The sequence below is a fragment of the Carya illinoinensis genome, chromosome 3 (genome assembly GCF_018687715.1).
Source record: "Carya illinoinensis cultivar Pawnee chromosome 3, C.illinoinensisPawnee_v1, whole genome shotgun sequence".
In the NCBI taxonomy this organism is placed as follows: Eukaryota; Viridiplantae; Streptophyta; class Magnoliopsida; order Fagales; family Juglandaceae; genus Carya; species Carya illinoinensis.
Genome location: NC_056754.1, coordinates 46,128,597 through 46,141,649, shown reverse-complemented (window position 1 = coordinate 46,141,649; position 13,053 = coordinate 46,128,597).

Below are 13,053 nucleotides of genomic sequence, written 5' to 3'. Positions count from 1 at the left end.
TAGAATACTTTCTACACACACAAGGGTTATACACACCCTTTTTCTGATACAAGAGCTGATAGTGGGTAGGTTATCAGAAAACACTCATCAATGAGTGAAATAAGAACAATACAACGCAAATTATATCTCTCAAAATGAACAAGGATTAAGGCTCAATGCTTAGAGAAGAAAAAATGAAAACTTTGAATGAATGTTGTATGCTCTTGGTGTTGTAAATGTGAAGCTCTCAAATGATCTATTTATAGGCATATGAGACTTCATATTCAAATTTAAAAAGATTCACATGTCAAAGACAACATCATTCACTTTTTCAAAAAATTCAAATAAAAGGTTCTTCTTTTTCAATTGTCAAAGACAACATCATTCACTTTTTCAAAAAAATCAAACTTAATCTTTTACTTTTGGCATATGACAAAATGAGCATACTTTCCTTTTCAAAAAATTCAAACCTAATCTTTTACTTTTTGTATATGACAAAATGAGCACACTTTACTTTTCAAATTTTTCAAACAAAATCATCTACCTTTTGTATAAGTATAAAAAAGCATCAATCACTTTTGAAAATATTCAAATAAAACATGCACATGTGAAAGATGACAATCAATCATCTTTAATATTTTCAAAATTCAACCCTTTAATCAAGGCATGCACATGCAAAAGATGACAATCAATCATCTTTCAAAATTTTCAAATTTAATTTTCAAAAATATTCATGCACATGTGGAAAATGTATTTTAATGTTTTATGATAAAATATTAATTTTGAGCATTAATCCTAATTTTGAATTTTGAAGAGATTTATAACATTACTCTATAATTTTAATGTGAACTTGTTCCCTTTTTACTCATGCTTGTTTCCTTGATGTGCTTGACTCCATTGTGTAGACAACTTGAGCTTGAGACTTCTTTATTCTTTGAATTCATTTGTTATCATCAAAATCCATGTGTAAATATATAATTACACAAAACTTAAAATCTTGGGTTCAACAGTATCAGCAATAGTGAAGACTATACCAGTCAAAAAAAGAAATAATGTACTAGTGGAGCTCGAAATGCACTAATTGGTTTATGAGATAATGTTTGCTATGGAATATTCTTGTACGTAGCCATTCATGGATGTAAGTTTTTCTTATAAATGAATTATGAAAATTTCCCTTAAAAAAAAAAAAAAAACAAGTAGGAGAAGATAAATGATTGAGATTTTCTACCTGCAATTATTATTCATAACAAATAAAACATAGGTTGACAAAATAAAATCATTCATTCTTGTACGTTTGTCATCTACATCAATATATGTGAATATAAGCTAAATGATTGGCTAGAGATATGTGACACAATTCATGAAATCAACATAAATATGACACAAAATAAATAGATTTGAGTTTTGAAATTACAAAATTAGCCTTAAATTACACTTAGGGGGGGTTAATATGTGTACGTCACAATTGTTTAGTGCTTCGCATATTCTGATATTTCCTTTTTTATAATTTTGGCTTTTCCAAAAGCTAGGTTCACCCATGGGCCCGCTGGCCCCCTACACCGGCGAGTTCGTCCAATTCTAGTGATGCATGTAAGAAGTTCATTCAAGTGGTGTTTTGTGTGGCCTCCTCGTCTTTCAGGTTTCAGATGAGATAACCTGTGGAAATTGATGGTGAACAAGGTTTTGCATTTTCAAAGTCTGAATTGTCGAAGGCAGAGGATGATTTTCATTTTTCTCTAGTGCTGAAGTTCTCAAGCTTGCGGCCTTCCCTTAATGTTATCCATATGACTATGATCAAAACTTGGGGATTGCAGGACATCCCAACGATCAGTTTTATAGATGATCGACATGTACTGGTTCATATGAAGAATGAGCGGGACTTTGTGCATGGCTGGGCTTGAAGGGGTAGATCGATCGATGGTTGTGTTTTTCGTATTTTTTGGTGGACCAAAGATTTTGATGTGAATAAGGAGTCTTCCCTGGCTCCTCAATGGATTTTCCTCCCCGGTTTACCGCTGCATATGTACCATACGGATTGTCTTCAAATTATTGCCTCCAAATTTGGTAGGTTTTTGGGGACTAATAATGCCACAATAAATTGTATAAGGGCTTCAACTGCCTGGATTTGCGTTGAAGTGGATTTGAAGGAGGAATTGGTTCAGGATTTCCCTATGGTAATTTCAAATAGCATGACGATTTGGTAAGAGGCAAGGTATGAGAAATTGGGTTTTTTTACGTAGGAAGTGCTATCATTAGGGGTATACAGAGGTTGTTTGTCAAGTTAGGGAGAGTAAGATGGTTCGTGATATTAATTAGAAGAGAATTGCTGGGAAGAAAGTCTAAAAAGAAAAGAGATCAGACAAGGTTGTTCCGAGTTTGCAACTTATAGAGGAAAATAAAAATACAGAATCCAGAGTATCACAAGGAAAATTAAAAGAGGTGTTGATGGAGGAAAATGTCTAGGTGGAAGTTGAGGTCGATCCCCAAGGTTCTTTAATGTTGGAAGAAGGGGGAGATTAGTGAGCATACGGACATGTGTGGTGATTTACGAAATGAAAAACTAGACAAATAGGAATTGGTTTTTGTTACTAATGAATGTGAAAAACAATCAAAGGTTGTTTGTTTGGACATGGGTGTTGATTTGATGAATCACAGTGGGACTAACGAAATACATTGTATGGTACGACAGGAAAATTTAGACGTTGTGGATGAAACTCTAGCGAAGGAGTGCGTGGTGCAAGTGGGGCCTGCTGAATTCTGGATTATTCCTCGGATAAGGCGAGTGAGGAACCTTTGCAGCCTCTTACTTGAACAAGCTTTATGACTCGGATAATGAGGTTCTTGCTGATTCCCCTATTATGAAGGAAAAATCGAAACTTAGTTCAAGGCAGTCCCAGTGGGATTTGACCTGTAACTCCAAACTGAATTTATGATTGACACTATACTAGTGTGGAATGTGAGGGGGTTGGGACGATGTAGGAGGAGATTAAAAGGTTTGGTACATTGTTATAATTCTTGTTTGGTGGCTGTCTCGAAACCCTTTGTGAATTTTGATGGTATGCCGTGTTTAGCTAGTTATTTACGTCTACCCTTGTTTTGTTCAAATATGTAGGTTGGCAATTGTGGTTGTTATGGGCAGAAAATTCAGTATATGAGGTTGTTACTATGTCGGAGTGAATAATCACTAGATTGTTTTCATTATTTGGTTTGAAGATTTTGGTTACATTTATTTATGTTAAGTGTAGTCGAGTGGAGAATCGTGATTTGTGTCGTTCTTTGGAGGGGATCAACTTGGGTAACTGTCCATGACTAGTTGCAGGGGATTTCAACATCATTAGGGCGGATGGGGAAAGAATTGGGGGTCATCCAAGGGCCATTACGGCCATGGATGAGTTCAATGCTTGCTTACATCTGCCGCTAGGCCAATCGAGGACCATCTCCTCAAGCTGCCACCGAGCTCCACGAACCCCCAGTACCTTCTCCCTCCCTCACGACAATCCTTTCCCCCTCCATCACGCACAATCAGAAATGGGTTTTTCTTCTCACAAGACCTTAGTGCCGCCGTGAGCTAACCCACCGCCACGCCAGACCACCCATGACGCCCTAGCTCCTCAATGCCCAACCATGACCTCCCCATAGCCCCCTCTCGATTTTTACAATTTTGAAACTCACAGCTAACCATTGTAAAATACTATCCACAGTTGCTCCATCACTGTTGACGAGACCTTTGATCTTCTAGAGGTGCCTTTTGTCATTGTAAGTAATTTTTTAAAAAATTTTCTTGAAATTTAAATATATTTTTAAGCTAACATATTTTCTACAGTCTGGTTGGTTGTGCCGAACCTTGGGTCCGATAAGTATGGAGGTTGGGTTAAAAGGGAGGATGGGACTGTTTATGGAATTGGATTGTATTTGGATATTTTATAAGTCGTGTTTGGTGTCATGACATTCATCATTATGTATATGCATTTTCATGTGTTAAGGATGAAAATTGAGTTTTCATGTTAAAAAAGATTCTTGAGTACGTATGTATTTGAATGGATTGAAGAACTAAGAGAAAGGAAAATGAATTGTAAGAATGGTGGTAAGCAGGAATAGTGGTAAAGTCTCACCTGTAATTCTTGCCTACGATGCTAGCTATAGGGATAGTGGTTAGTAGAAACAGTGGTGGAGTTCCATCTACAGTGCTAGCGGTAGGGATGGTGGTAAAGTCCCGGGAAAACAATATATGGTATTTAATGGCGTATTTTGGATCAAACGAGATTTTTGGCGTATGTTGAAAAAATGATCATTTTCCAAAAAAATGATGGTCTTTGGCACATGCATGTTTCATCATTGCACGCATATATGTTGGTTGCATTAATGTATTTTTATCTCGTATGCTGTTTGGTTGGTTACTTACTAAGACTTATAATCTCACATGGTATTTGAATTTTGCGGTTCTGTTTTTTGGAATAGTAGATTTTGATGTAGATGTGAACGTTGAGTCTGAGGGATCGGCTCTGCCGGAGGAGTGACCTGGGGTTGCTTTTTGTGTTTTGGAATTTGTTTTCCACTTTTGTTATATATTTTGGTTTGTATTATATTTTTACCATATTGGTATAACTTTTTAAAGGCGTTTGTTTTTTGGAAAATCTGTATTTAAAATTCTGGTATTTAGTTGACTATCCTTTATTCATCCGTTACGATTTCTGTTGTACACTTTTTGCATAAGCACACACTTAACACTTGTCATTTGGGGTGTGTAACACATGCTGTCATCATCCCAACGTTATGAATTCTGCATTTCCATACATGGGAGTCAGGGACGTCACACATAAGATGGGAATTAGAGGACTGGTTCTGTAGAATTTGCTTGAACACTCCCAACAAAGAGAGGAAGCTGGGGCAGAGAGAGAGAGAGAGAGAGAGAGAGAGAGAATTTAATGGTGCAATTTAATCAAATAAAATCAAACCTATTGTGTCTATTGTAAAACTTCATACGTGGCATGTGAGAGGCTGTTAAACACCCAACTTCAACGGACCAACCCAAAGAGGAACTCATTTGACATATTTAGATAAACTCTTCATTCTTTAATTTAGTATTAATATTAATTTGTAGGTTTGTATCGAATTAAAATTCGAAATTATTAATCGTATGATAATGATATATCAAGCACGGCCTTGCACATGCACGCTCAACTAGTTATCTTTAAAAGGTTGAATTTCTGTTGACATTTTCTTTTCAATCATCAAACGTTCATGTCACAATTTAGTTGTAAAAGGGCATAGGAAAAGGGGTGGCTGTTACTATTCCTAGTTCAAAATTGCTTACCTGAAAAGATAAGGCTCAGGGTATCGATGGCTAAGAGAAATTTTAAGAGTGTTTGGAAATTTTTTAAAACTTCTTGAGATATATTGTTTAGAGTTTTGTTATATGTAAGGAAAGTCGTGTGCTAATCTGTGTACTAATACTTATTACTTTATATTTAAAATTTAAATTAGTACTGTTTTCAATAAAATCTATTTTTTGACTAATCACATTAAATTGGTGTACATATTGGTATACAATTGTGCTTAAAACTAGATTTTTATTATTGGTTATTGGATTTTTGTGAAGATAGATAAAAGAAAATTGAACAATTTTTTTTTTAAATATGTTTTGTATTGGAATCTATGGAAATAATAGATACAGTGAAGAGTTGTTTGATGTAATTTGGATAGTGAAATAAGATGAGATAGTTTTAAATAAAAATTGAAAGTTGAATAAAATATTGTTATAATATTATTTTTTAATATTATTATTGTTTTGAGATTTGAAAAAGTTGAATTGTTTATTATATTTTGTATAATAATTTGAAATTGTAATGATAAGATAAGATGAAATGAAATCTTTTCTGTATTTAAACTAAACCTAAATATAAATATCATATTTTTAGGAAATTTTTTGAAAAAACGTTTTTATTGTGTTTTTTACTTTTCATTTAAATGTGGGCAAAAGATAAGACGAAAAGTTGAGATAAAAAAAAATCTTTTTAAGATTAAAATTTTTTGTGATTGAACTTGAAATGTTCTTTTGAAGAATCTTGAAAATATTTAAAAAAAAAAAAAAAAAAAAAAAAAAAAAAAAAAAAAAAAAAAAAAAAAAAAAAACTGAACCCAAGCAAGGCCTAAGGTTTTAGAAAGATGGTAAATATTATAACGAAAAATCAGAGCCATTTAATGAAAAATGAAAATTATAGATTTAAGGGGAAATTATCCAATTTCCATGTAAAGGATCCTAAATATTCCCATGCCAGCACTTATTATAATTTATATGATTATAACATTCCGTAAGCTTTATGTTGTTATTGCATGAACATGACATAATCAGGAACTGAATCTCCAAGTTTGGTGAATAAAATCACAAATGAGTAAATACCAATTTTTACCTAATTTAATAATAATATATTTTTAAAATTAAAACAGAAAATATCCTCAGAAATTCCGAATTGGATAATCAAAAAAAAGGGAAAGATCCCGCGACAAAACTCCCTGTAAATCCAATCAGTTTTAAGATCAAATAATGTCCCATCCCTTGGGCTTGGGCTTGGGCTTGGGCTTAGGCTAAAAGCAATACATTTCAGGAGTCGGACATTGAACTGCATCGATCTGGGAATGCAAGCAGGTCCACAAAACAAAACCCAAAGGTTAGATAGATGCTAAAGCCCATTCTTTGAGAAGATTGAGCCCAAATTTAGTCGAATACTGACGTGTGTGCACGAGTCACTTCCAGAGTTATTTTGGGCTAAATTTGGTTTCCGAAAATAAGGAGAAGGAAAACAAGGAAAAGAGGAGGAGGGAAAAATTCAATTATGCGTGGATTGAAGTGTATACTAACTTAATAAGAAAATATAAATTTTAAAATTTGAATCTTACAAATCAAATTATGGTTATGTCAGAATTTAATCTCCCTTACCATTTCTATAATACCGGCCTTGATAAATTTTTTTTGATATAGGCCAGGGCGGAAGGGTTCAATTTTATTTGTTTAACCAAAACCAAAAATCTCATCTCATCTCATCTTAATTCATCATTACAATTTTTTCAAATCTCAATACAAAATATAATAAACAATCTAACTTTTTCAAATCCCAATACAAAATTAATATTCAAAAATTATATTATAATAATATTTTATTAATTACTATTCAAAACATCTCATCTCATCTCATCTGTGTAACCAAACGGGGCCTAAGTCTTATGTCATCTAATCCAAAAGACCTTGAAGACCAGGCATTATACCCTTGATACAGTATATGAATGTAGTGAATAAGATCCTATATTACTAATAGGAACGAGTTATTCGCTGTCTAACGATTTTAAGAGACGGAAATTATAACACTGATTAATTGTTTTGAAGTATCAGAAGTTGTGCTATGTAATGGGCTTCCCTACTCTTTTTATCTTTAATTTCTCCACTTAAAAGAGAAAAATAAAAGACCCCAAATGAGCACAAGTCTTAACCTGAAACTGCATATATGGACCAGGGAATCAGCCTAATGTTAGGAATTGGGAGGTTCTGCCCACTTGGATTAACTTGATGTTATCTGCACCAGCTTGGTTGTTCAATATATAATTATTTAAACCACATTTACTATTATTCCTATTGAACCTAATAAACCTAGCTAAAAAGCTTAGATATATGGGATCAGTACCAATCTATAGCCAAACACATCTGAACCAAAAAGTTTGTATTTGTTTTTCAGCATTCGGTTAGACAAAAGAGTTCATGTTTAGGTAAAGATGTTATCTTCTACTTTTTCCACCCAAATCTTGGAAAGGAAGGCAACCTAAAAAGACTCAAACACTAAGCACCACATTAAAGTTCATCTAGATCATTAGTTTAATCCTCGAGTGACTCGAAAACTATTTACTAGTATTATTATATTAAATGCCTTAACTTTGTCTGATTTTTTACTCAACCCTGGATTGCATCTCTGGGTCCCATTTCCAAAGACTTTGAAACGTGAACTATGATGGAATATCCTTAAAAAACATATTACTCGACTGTCATCTTAAATTTTGTAACCCTTACAGTCCTACTTGTTAATGACATATTTTATATGATTTTATGTATCAATCACTTGAATGATAGTCAATATTTAAACTATATCACGTAGTAATCGTTATTGAAATGACAAAATATACGATGAAAAATAATATATCTAACATGTAAAAACCAAGCCCACTCTTTCATATACCTCTCTCACTTTCCCCGATCCTCTCTCTCAACCTCCATCAGCTCTCTCTGCAGTATCCCTCAGTGTGTATATATATTATTTTTTATTCTCTCTCTCTCTCTCTCTCTCTCTCTCTCTCTCTCTCTCTCTCTCTCTCTCTCTCTCTCTCTCTCTCTCTCTCTATATATATATTCTATCTCTTAACCCCCTACCTATATATATATTCTCTCCTTGTGTATATTTTGTAATTTATTTATATCTATTTTCGTTGTTTTCCTCTCAATTTTTATCCATGCAACATAATAACCTCCACCCACAGTCGCTGCTCCTTACTGTTTTATCATCACCAACGACAATATTAGTTGAATTCTCAACCCTTATAAATAGTATATTTAATGAATTTTGAATATGAGATTTGTTAAGATTTAGTATTATAAACTGTGGAGAATTAGGGATGGTAATATATTACACAACCCGTTAACCCAACATGAATACGATACGATAATAGCGGGTTAGGGTTCAGTCTTAACGGGTTTAGGTCAAAACGGGTTGACTCGTTAAGACACGATTGCTTAACGGGTTGATAACGGGTCAACCCGTTCCGACACGTTAAGAAAGTTAAAGTTACAATTATGCCCTTATGCCTAAAAGTAAAATTGATAGAATTTCAATTTTGATATTTTTATTATTTAAATTGTAATTTTGGACTTGTAGTTAGCTTTATAAATTTTATAAATATTGTGATTTTAAAATTTATATAAAATTATGATAAATTTAAACAAGTCAAATGGGTTAATTTCGAGCGAATAAGGGACAAGATGTAATTTGGGCAGTGGTGGATAGATTGACAAAATTAGGAGTAAATTGCAAATAGAAATCCACGTTTTCCCTACCAATTTGGAATAAATTGCAACTTAGGTATGAAATTAACTTCAATACAGCACTCAACCCACAAACAGATGATTAGTCAGATAGAACTATCCAAATCTTAGAGGATATGTTAAGAGCTTGTATGATAAATTTTAAAGGGAGGTGGATTGACTATTTACCTTTAGTAGAGTTTGCTTATAATAATAGTTATCAGGCGAGCATTGGTATGGCACCTTATGAAGCTTTTTATGGGAGGAAATGTAGATCTCTTCTTTGTTGGGACAAGGTTGGTGAAAGAATTGAAAAGTTTTAGAACCTAAGATTGTAGAACAAACTTGTGAAAATATGGGATTAATTCAAAACTGGTTGCAAACAGCTCAAAGTAAACAAAAGAGTTATGTCGACAAACGTAGGAAAATGTTAGAATTTGATATTGGAGATAGAGTATTTCTACAAGTTATGCTAATGAATGGTATTATGTGATTTGGTAAGCTACAAAAGTTAAGTCCCCTGTTATGTAGGACCGTTTGAGATTATGGAAAAAGTCAATCCAGTTGGTTATCAAGTTGCATTACCTTATGCATTTTCTAGAATACATAATGTTTTTTATGTCTCCATGCTACGAAAATATGTATCTAATCTTTTGCACTATTGCATTATGAACCATTGCAAATCCAAGAAGATTTGTCATAGGAAGAAACCCTAATTTAAATTGCGCATTCTAAAGAGCAAGTGCAATGCTCCAAAATAATAAGATTTGTAAAAGTTCTTTGAAAAAATCTAATTTTACGATAAGCATCATGGAAACGAGAAGATGAAATACAAGCAAAGTACCCTCAATTATTTTCTATGAAGAATATATCAAATTTTGAGGGCGAAATTTCTTAAAGGATAAAAGATTGTAATAATTGTAGCCCCGAAAATAAAGACCCAACTCATGCATAAAGGCCCATCCCACCCACCTTCCCCCCCCCCCCCCCCCCAACAAAAAAAAATCTCTCCCTAAAGACCCACTCTCTCACACCCCTCTCTTATTCTTTTACTCTCTCTCTCTCTCTTAACCCCCTACCTATTTATTCTCTCTCTTTGTGTATTTAGTAATTTATTTTTATCCATTTTCTCGGTTTTCCTCTCAATCATTGTCCTTGCAACATAATAACCTCCACCCATAGCCACTACTCCTTTCTGTTTTATCACCACCAACAACAATATCTGGTAAAATATCATCCCTCATAAATAGTATGTTTAATAAATTTTAAATATGATATTTGTTAAAACTTAGTATTATGAATTGTTGAGAATATACTTAATTAATTATGCTATTAGGGTGTATTGAAGATGAATTTAATATTCAAGTGTTAGTGATGGGTATTAACTATAATTAATCAATGTTTATGTCATTATCATTTGATTGAGTTTAGACATTATTTACGTTGAATTAATAAGAGAATAGAGACTCACATATGTGCTGTCCAACAGCATATTTGAAATCTAGAAATTTGGAGTTTATCAACTATTAGAGGATAATCTTTTAGAATAAATATAAATTCATGTTATTAAAGATTGTGTGAAATTTTAGAGTTAAGTTAGATCATTTTTTAGTGTAGAAGTTGACAGATTATAACAGCTTTGAAATAGGTTACAAGTGACCATTGGCGAAGGAATATCATATGAATATTTGAACTAAAAATCGAGATAAGTGACTCTTTAATAGGTTTTTAATAAAGAACTGTTGGTTTTATTTGAAATGGTGCGCTTTGGTATTATATTTCAAATTTGTGTAAACTTTGAATTTGTGCACATTCTTATACTATATTGGCTCTGCTTGTGAGATTTATGTAAATTTTATAATGGTTGAAATGTTTGAGAAATGCTATGTGACTTATTAAATTTGAAAATTAAATGTGAGCAAGTTATTTATTCTTGAGTCCATGATATGAATGATTTTGTAACATGTTTCATGTCCCTCGCAGCATGATATCTTTGAGGTATATTGATGTCATCGAGGCATGATGCCTTCGTGGTATGATATATTTGTAGTATATTAGTAATTTTTCTTTTATCATGTGGTCTTGAATATGATATTTGGCTGAATATGTTGGTTGAGATAAAATTATATTGCTCACATTATTTTATTAAAAATTTATTCATTCTCTTATAGTCAAAAAAAAAAAATTGCCAACTCCCACACCCCCGTTAAATTGTTACTTACTAAGCACGTGGTACTTTATCACTTCATTTCACATCTTTTTCAAAGTTGTAGAAAGTCTCTTCTTTTGAGATGATTGCTTTTTAGCCAAAGATTCCAAAGTGGAGTTGGGTTAGAGCATTAGCATTGGATTATACAAATACAAATGTAAAATTTGCATAATATCCCATGATTTTGCATTTGGCAATTCCACTCAAAACTTATTCTCATATTGGATTATCTATCTATTAGCTAAAATAATAAAATATTATTAATTTAATATTTTTTTTCTAATTTCTTTTTGTCATATTTTACAATTCTACTAATTTTTTCTAATTTCTTTTTGTCTAAATCTCAAACAGAGGTTTTCCTCATTTTCGTGTGAAGGACGGGAGAGAAAATACACAAAAAGCTTCAATGATGGGAGAGAAAAGGAATGAAAAATGAAACCGAGGGAAAGAAATGAGTTTGGTAAATACAGGGAAAAATTGAGAGGGAAGAGAGAGATTGTTTCTGAATTTTTCTGGAGAAATAAAGAATTTTTTATTCGTTTAGTCGAGCAACAGTTACAATCAAATATGACCATAGAATATAATTTATTGTAGTTAAAAGCCATCTCATTTTAAACTTGCATAATCCAATGCAGCCTACTTTTGAGCCCTATTAGCCAAATAGCTGGATCTATTTGCATTTGCATGATCCGATGCAAATGCTCTTAGTCACTGGAGCTTGGAAGTTTTGGGACTTAATGGTGTTGTTGATTGAAGATGGTTTTGGTTGGACAAAATGTTTTTCGTATAGTCATATTTTAGTTATTTTACAGGTTTTGTTTGAGTATCAATATTGTAATTATTTAGAATTTAATAGCTCTAACTGAACTTGTGAATGAGTTTTTGAGGATCATTGTATTATAGTTGTGAATGGTTTGGAGGTTATGTATTTGATCTATATTTGTAAACATGAAGAAAATTTTAAAAATATAAGTGAAACTCTATCCATTTATGATTTTGAGTTTGGAGCTTTACATAACATTTCTATGAATAATATTATTTTTCATGATATAACGTGTCATTTCTAGTCACACTTATTGATTTATGTGTTAATTTATCCCAATTTGCTTCTCTCTAGAGCTGGAAGAAGGTAATACAAGCATAACTAGCTATATATTTCAAAAGGTTATTTCCATTTTTCAGATCATTTTCTCGATCCCTCCTCTCCCGCACATGAATCCCATAACTAAGCTATCAATCATTGAAGAGCCACCAAACCACTGTTCCAATGTTAAATTATCATTTATTGGAAGCATTAATTTAACCTAACTAGCTATGCATGACCAGCGATTGTCACCATCATTAACATTGGCGATGGTCACTACAGAAGGCCAGGGAGTTGATTACTGGCCGGTATTATAAGAAAAATAGATATTTATGATCAATTTTTTGTAATAAGAAGGATTATTTATGACTAAAATAAATTCGTTTTAACTAAAAATATTCATTTCACTAGAAATAATTAGTCTCAAATAAATAATTTTCTTGTTATATGCGAGTTATTATGAACGTTTGTTCTCTCGCCCCGCACTGAAGTACTTAAAATTGTTTTAATTAAGAACATCATGACTCGGATATCAAATATCGTCCACTTGGTCCTTAATTTCTTTAGGATAGATAATATCTACCTACTTGCATGCTTTTTTCCATGACTACTACTACTGCACTAATTCTTATTCACTTGCCAGTAAAGACGAATTCAGTCAAATAGAAACTAGACAAAATTGCTATCATTCTTTTTTTGATGGGATCCATCACTCACATG